This window comes from Grus americana, chromosome 1, assembly GCF_028858705.1.
Source record: "Grus americana isolate bGruAme1 chromosome 1, bGruAme1.mat, whole genome shotgun sequence".
Lineage (NCBI taxonomy): Eukaryota > Metazoa > Chordata > Aves > Gruiformes > Gruidae > Grus > Grus americana.
The window spans coordinates 71406942-71415424 of NC_072852.1; positions in this window are offsets into that span (position 1 = coordinate 71406942).

Here is an 8483-nt window from a genome sequence, read left to right on the forward strand (position 1 = left end):
CAAATGACAAGGATTTGGTGGATTCACAAGACTATAGCCAATTAAACTTTTAAGAAATATATCAAATATTATTACCACAATACTAAAATCACTAGATTGGCCAGAATTTCTTTGTAAACTGTATTTTTATTGTTAATTGTGCTGAATTTTAATTTTGAAAATAGTAGTCCCAGTTCCTGTTTTTAAGAACAGAAGGGCCTTACATGTTTAGAGAACATGTAGGTCATCTGAAATTCTGCATTTGCATATGTGGGAAAAAATCCCCATCATTTCAGCACACATTTGCTTAGTTCTGATTGCATAATTATTTAATTAGCTGAGGGAAGTAATTAATAATGGTGATGACAATTTTTGGTTACATAGCTCTTGCCAGAGGCCTCAAAATTGTCTATCAGCATTAATGACTCTGGAGAGACAAGCTCCATTGTACAGAAGGAGCAGCCAAATATCAGCTAATACTGAAAAACCTCACAGTTATATCCTGAAACTTGGATAAGTTGTGTTTTTATTAAAGCCTAAAATCAGAGAATTTAAAAGACAGTACCATCTGACCCTGGGAGATCAGAAATAATAACAATAAATGCATATGAAATAACTCTGTGTGTGTGTGTGTGTGTGTGTATACATGTATAGTTTAAAACATATTTTAGATGAATCTCATGAGTTTTGGGTGGAAGAACATGGCTCGTTATTTCTGGTCACACCACACCGGCACAGCTGAAGAGGCTCCGTCACGCCGGGACGTTGCACCCAGCGCCCGTGGAAGTAGGGCTATGGCGATGGTGGGACCCGGGAACCCAAGCTCCCAGCGTGGTGCTCTGACCATTACAGTGCCTCGTGCCAACGTGGGACGATGCCTCTGAATTTGATTTCACACAGAGTCACAGGTGTGGCCCTGGGAGTTACGACTAAGAAGGTTATGGCATGATTGAAAGGCTGCGTAAATAGTCACAAATGCAACTAGACTCAACAAGCTTTTTCTTTCCTAAAGAAAGTGCCCATGAGATAGTTTCCTTTCCATACAGTTTTCAGATAAACATACGTAATGTCCAAATTTATAATTTCTTAAATCTATGACAGATGTGGCAGATCTACAGCTGTGTTACATGAAGCTATATTTTTGCCTTAAGGCACCCCAAACCCTGTGGTAATATCGGCATTTGAAGCACACATGGTACCAAATTGAAGAGGACCTTCCCTGGGCTTATAACAAGTAAAGGAAGGGAAGGCTAATAATGATGAAAAGGGAGACTAAATCCTACCTTTATTATGATCATTAGTCAGCCGGTGGTGGATTCAATACTGAGGCGGTCACAACTGTTTGCTCAGATACGCTGGTGCAAGGAGAAGCCACCTCCCATAGCAGACCTTACGCAGCCCTCCTGGAGCGCGCAGAAGTATAGTTGAAGGCCCTCTGATGCAGAGTGGCACTGAGCAAGCAGTCGAACAGCCACTGTCAGACATTGAATAAAAACCTGCCTACAAAAAGCAATTAACCCTACGAGCTCATCAGGTGGACTGCAATGGCTTCTTAGCGGTTTACTAGCACACTACACAGTAGTATAAGGCAAAGGGAGAAGATAAATACAACCAAACAAAAACATGCTTTAGAAAGGCAGGGTTCAGTTACTGGGGTTGAATTTTGCCCAGTCTCTATGCACACTAGGGAAGTCACTGCAGAGCAATAGATGAGATATGGAGAGAACAGACTATAAATGATGTGCCAGTCAACACTTTTAAAACAATTGCGGAACGTCTATTATGGACGGCTGGTATAATATTCTATTTTAATTGCCTCATACATTTATCCCATGGCCCACTGCTGATTTCATCACCTTTGTTTAGGATCTCAAAGACCTATGAAACGCTTGTGAGATGCTGCTTCTTCTCAGACAGCTTTAAGTAAATTGAAGGAGTTGAGGACAATGACTCCACACTCCATCCCACCAAAATATCCCAAACACTATGGGACATACTGGGTATATATCTACAAAGTGGGAAGCATCTTGTACAGTGTACAGCATATCACTCTTCTTGTGTTGCCTTCTCCTTCCTCCACCATGAGAGGAGTTTTTAATTTAAAAATGATTCTTCTAAATGCTATTTTGCACCACTAGCTTATTAAAATCTCTTAGGATTACTGACCTTATAAGTTCACTGCAGATGTATCTATTCAGAAACAAATATTTTCCCCTTTTACTAAATAAATAAGCAAAGCTTTAGTATGTGGTTTTCTGACTGTACTAATGGATCTCCTTCCAGAGGTATGAAAGACCTTTTGTACTCCAAAATAATCCTGTCTGATAAAGAGGGGATGAGATATTTCAGAGGACATCCACCATATGCATATTATTCCAGGGACAAACAGTGCAAAGATGTGTTTTTTAACCCAAGGGCTTACGCAAGTTCACAGTGTTTGGCACCCTCTCTCTCACCGATGCAGCCATTGGGAGGTAGCATCGCCAGCTGTGGGACACACATCTCGGGAAGTATTGAACAGAAATGGCTGGGGCACAGAAAAAGTACTCAGGAAAACTGCCGGCTGGAGTCACCGCCTCTCACCAGACCTCGATGGTGAAGGGGTCTTTGAGAGCACCATCCCTGTAACAGCCATCCTACCCTCAGCTTGTTCAGCTTTTTTCAGCTGTAACTGAAGAAGCCACACGGGGACAGAGAAGACCCCACAGTGTCCCCCAGCCCTGTGTCTCTTGGGCATCGGGTTGCCTTCAGGCGAGGGATGCTTTCTTTCGCTAGGTGGCTGTTTGCCAAACTTCCCTTCTCCCTCCGCTCCCCCAGAAGTGTCCCTCCCCGCCGCCCAGCCCTGTGCACCCAGCTGTAGCCTCCTAGCCCGGAAAGAAATGTGCTGCCATGGTTAGGGACAGTCCACAGGCTTTGTACTAACCGAGCAACATCTCAGGACATCTCAGACTTTGTCTGGACTTGTTTTGGCCCACCTGGAACGGTGTTATAGCTTGTTTAGCCATAACAGCAATTTTCTAATGTCCAGGTGGCTATTGCCTAATTTACTTAACTTTTGCTTGGCTCTAAAGCTGAGCAAAATCATATGACAGAATCATATGATATAACCGTATGGCATAATAATTTTTATATAGATAATAGTAACAAGCTGATAGTCTGTATATTACGACATATTTATAAACCTAGTATAACGATGTAGGAGGACAGCAGAAGCACTACTGTGGGGACACGGGATGCAGCTCCGAGAAGTGCAGGCACAGGATGACACTGGAGACTTCAGGGCGATAAACTGCTGACCTGCAGCAAACGAACCGGGGCAGACACAGCCCCAGGATGGCCAGGCAGGGTCGGGGGATGGGGACAGCCCATGTACGGGTCCGGCTCCGGGGACCCATGGCCGGGCAAGGCAGAGCTGTGGGGAGCTGGAGACCAGCCCTGTTGCGGCACCTCTGGGGCAGGGACTGACGTCCCTGGGTGGCTGAAATGGGGTGCTGGGCTGTGGGCTGGGCAGGGACAGCGAGGGCTGGTGGTGCTCCCGGGGCCATGACACACGGGACACTGATGCCTTGCTGCAAACCCGCTGCTTGCTTTGTTCATAAGGAAGAGTCGTGCCATTGCCCCCGGGATACAGAGAAGCAGTGGAAAGGAACATAACACTGGAGAATGAGGGGTAGATTTGTGAGGCTGGTTTCCTTGTATAAGAATTCATAACCATTTTATTAATAGGACTTATTTTATATTAGTTAGCTAATTTGGACTGTGAATATTTGTGTATTGTAACTGTACTATTACTAAATAACTGTGTGTTTTATACTAGTTACCATGTTAAGATTTTAATTAAACTAAGAAATTCTTGGCTTGTGTGTTCCCCCTTTGCCAATAACAAGATTTTGCACATAAACCCCTCTCCAACGGTCCTCCCTTTTGTCCTTGTTCTTCCTTTCCTTTTTATCGTGATGCCCCATCACTTTTCCCACCCCTTTATAAGTTAAGTGCGCTCATTGATACCCACTGACACGGTGATGGGCCAAAAGCATTTTTGTCCTTTCAAGTGGTAGTAAGATGCCAGGCATTTGACCCCTCTGGTGCCAGAGCTCCGAAGAACAGTGGTGTGTTCTTCAAGAGTGACAGACCCTGACCTGGATACGTCCGTCACTGGCACACCATGAACGTGAGACTCGCAGAGCTGACTCCCCCCGAGCCCGCTATGAAGCCAGGCAGCACCGGGGCCTCTCCCTCCCTCCCCACCCCTATACAGGGGGGTGATGAGGGGAAGGGGTGCAGGGTGGGGAAGAGCCATCATACCAGGCTGCAGGGAACAGGCATATCAGCGGAAAGGCTCCCATGCAGCAGCTTAGCGTCATGGTCCATCCCCACCTCTGCACCCGACCACCTCCGAAAGCGGCAGAAACCTGAGCTGCCTTCCCTCCTGACCCTCCACAGGGATGCTTTTCAAGGAGCTGAAGGAAGAAATCGAGCTTACGCACAATGATAATCATCTTGTTTGTTTACAGAAACATTTTCCCACATCTTTCGTGGTTTCAGTTTTTAAAAGGATGAGATTTTCAAGGCTGGGACTTGTCCTGACATATATATGTATACAGTGCCTAGCACAGCCAGGGCTCCGTGCTGAGAAAACTCTCTGTATCCTACCAAAACAGGCAAAATAATAACAAAAATAATGTCAGTCCTTCCTCTTTACACGAGCCTATGTTAAAAGAATAAGCAAGTACTTGGCCAAGAAAAGAATTTCTTCTTCCTCTGGAGTGGTGTCAGCCAGCAGAATTCACCACTCCAAAGGGCAGAGACACCCGGACTGCTGTTGAATTTAAAAAAGGGGGGTTGAATGGTCTCGATCAGGCGATGCTTGTGGCTGGTGCAGCTGTATGGAGACAAAAGGAAAAACTGAGAAGGATTGAAACTCTTACAACGTGACAAGGAAGACTTAACCCCTAGAATGAACAAACTAAGGACTGGGAACACACTCGTGGTACAGCTATTTCTGGACTATAAGAAAAATAGGAAGACAAGGAATTGAGTTAATCCCAAAGTAAAATAAACAAACTGTTACTGGAAATAACTGACTAGATAATCTGGGAAACTCCCTGTAGGGACTGTAAGAGCTTTCAGATTCACAACCATAAGACAGCGATACATGCTAGAAATGTGGAGAGCAAGGCATTGCTAGCCTACCTGGTCTAACAGAAACTCATTTCAAGGATTTGTAACCCACAAAGTATTTGTGGATTTGTGATATCTGAAAAAAAATACATTGCAGGTTTAAGACTGTTTTTTCCTTGCATTTAAAACTTGGGGGGTGTATTTTTTTTTGATGGAGATGAAGAAAATGAACAAACCTTGGGTGTCTGGAACATCCCTCCTTCTCACTCTGAAAACAAAAGCAAAGCCAACACAAATGAGACAGTCAATGGGATTTCCACCCTAAGACCCCAAATCTGTTTTGAAAATAAAAATGCTTAAGTGCTCTTATTTCTTTAAACTACTGGTCCTTTTCTCTTTGTCTTTATTGCAAAGTGAAACTTATTCCAAATTTGTTTTGATAACAGTTGTACAAATTATTTTGCTCCCTTCTTTCTAAGCATATTCACACATTGTACAAGCTGTAGGAAACGCAATAATTTTGTCGTAACATTGGTCCCAATGTTCCCTCAAAGTAGAGGCTCCACGATACTTCAAAATAGTGTTGTATCTGCATTAAAAAAGAAGCTGTCTTTCTAAGGTGCATTATATGCACGCCATAGCCAAACGGAATAAGAGTAAGGATAAGCACATTTGAGATTTCTTTTCTTTTTAAATCAACACAGACATTTATAATCTAAAAGAAAGTGCAGGTCCGTCACAAGGGAGTGTGAGTAGGCAGGCTCTGGTTTTGCACACGCGCCTGCCGGAGCGGCTGCTCTCCCTCAGCGAGGCACTATGGCCAGCTTCGCATTTCTCTCTTGTTCTCTGCCTCCAAACTCTACCCTGCCCTCTGGAGAAAGCGAATTGCTACATGGAGGAGAGTGAGATACGGTGAAGATTTATTCAGGTGTAATTACAAAACACTCTGAGATCTTGAGATGAGCATTGTGATAAAACAGAATCCAAAGTCTGCTGAAGCCGAAAGGATATTCTCAATTTATGGGACATTGGAGCAAGCCCATACGCACTGCAAAATTACTATTGAACTTTACAGAGTAAATGACTGTTGCAACAGATAAATCAGGATGCACACAGTACTATGAAACTGGAATTAATTATCCTTTCATGTGCCTTTGCTCTGTATTATTCCAAAGAGAGATTCTTGTTATCCTCATCTAAGTTACAGGCTGTTAAATTATCAGCACGAAGACTGCACCAACTGAAAGCAAATCAGGAACAATGGCTTGAGCTTCCCTGTCTGTGAGAACAGGGCAAATGGCAAAGACTGTTTCTCAGCGCTGAGCTGAACATAACATATATAACATCTGACAGCAGCCCCAATCAAATCACTACAGCACGGAGAGACAATACTCCCCCAGTGTCAGGCTCTGCGTGCTGAGAGCAATTTTCAATTAACTTTCCTCATTTATGAAGTAGATGCTAGAGCAGTTACTCGCAATTGAACACACACAATAGGTCAGGTTGTCCTAACGGGGACACGGCAGTTTTGATGCAACTCCCGGTGCAGTTCCCTTGAGGAGCTACTGGCCAAGAAAGTGGAAGGTTTTAAAGAAAATTTTGTGTTTATGAGTGAATCTTCTCCATACAGGGTTAACTACCATTGGACACTGACGCGACCAGCACTGGCATATACTCCAGCATGTGGGCTGAGTGAATTTTCCCATTTCAAGCAGATACGAACTTCTCCAGTTCAGACCGTGGGCTGTTTTCTCCAGGCAGAAGTCCAGACAGTCTGCTCACTGCAGTGACTCTAGCTGACAGCCCCTCATGGCCAAATCTGAGCTTTGATGGACCTGATTCTTGCTTACTCTGCTACTTACATGGATATTTTATTTACTTATTTACATTTACTTGAAAGCCCTGTAAAACTGCAAGAATTGGGGTAAAAGAGGCTTTAATATAAATGGCAACCAGAAAATTACAGATTTAGATAGTAATTCAGTTTGGAAGGGACCTCTAGAGGTCATCTAGTACAACCTGCTGCTCAAAGCAAGGCTAACTTCTAAGTCAGCTCAGGTTGCTCAGGGACTCGTACAGCTGAGTTTTTAGTATCTCCAAGAAATGAAAATTCCACAACCTATCTGTGTCCGTGTCCCTGTGTTGACCAGCTTCATGGTGATTTTTTTTTTTTCCTTTCATCCACTTGGAATTTCTCGTGTTCCAACCTGCGCCCATCACTTCTCATCCTTCCCTTGTGCATCTCTGAGCCATGTCTGACCCTGTCTCCTCCACACGGGTAGTTACAGACAGCAATAGGATCTCCCTTAAAATTTCTCTTCTTAAGGCTGAAGAAACCCAGCTTTCTCAGACTCTCTTTGTACATCATATGACCCAAATAAATCATCTTAATGACCTTTCACTAGATTCACTTCAGTCTGTCCATATTGCTCTTGTATTCAGGGGCCCCAAACCAGACACACTGCTCTAGACGTGGCCTTACGAGCACCGCTGGAGAAGGAGAATCACTTCCCATGATCTGCAGCTACCTTCTTGTTACTACCGCCTAGTACGTGCTCAGCCTCTGTTTCCATGAGGCACACTGCTGATGCATCCTCAAACCTGGCTGTCTACCAGGACCCCCAAGTCCTTTATGGCCCAGTCAGTCCCCAGCTTTGTCCACAGCTCTACAGCCCTAGAGCTATTTCATATTTGGTCATATTTTTCAAGCATTTATACATTTAAATTCAGCTGTTGTTTTGCATTTTGCATTTGATTTTAAGCAACCTGGAGCGGGGGCAATGTGTGTCCATTGCTTCAGTCTAGCGGCTGCGTAACCCTGGTTTGAGCGCTTTCGAGCATTTCTGTTCTACAAAATAATAGCTGTAATAATATGATAATGTCTGCAAAATCTGGGAGTGAGCAAAAGAAAAATAACAAGAAAAAGACAACACATAATATATTCTTGTTAATTATACATTATGATTATTGCTTATATGGTCTATTATTATTATAATAACCCTACTATTCTAATAAAGAACCCAGCAGTGTAAGAAACCAGTTCACAGAAACCTTTGAGAACTAAAAGGATTCATATCAATGATGTAAGCTGTTTTGGATGGGTTTCACTATTGCATCCATTTAACTGTAACCCTTCCAGCTCTTCCATCTCCTTTATTTAAATACACATCCAAGATGTAGTTAAATGCAAATATGGTGAATTCACTTCTATGCCCAACCTTTCTCTCCCTCATCCACAAGCTTCTTTTTAAGACCACCAACACTGACCTAAGGGACCTTCTCCTTGGCCATTCCCACCAGACTTCTCTCTTCTCATATTCCAACGGCTTTATTACCAAAACTTTCTTTTGAAGTTCAAAAATAAATCCCAAGGCTTGAAATCT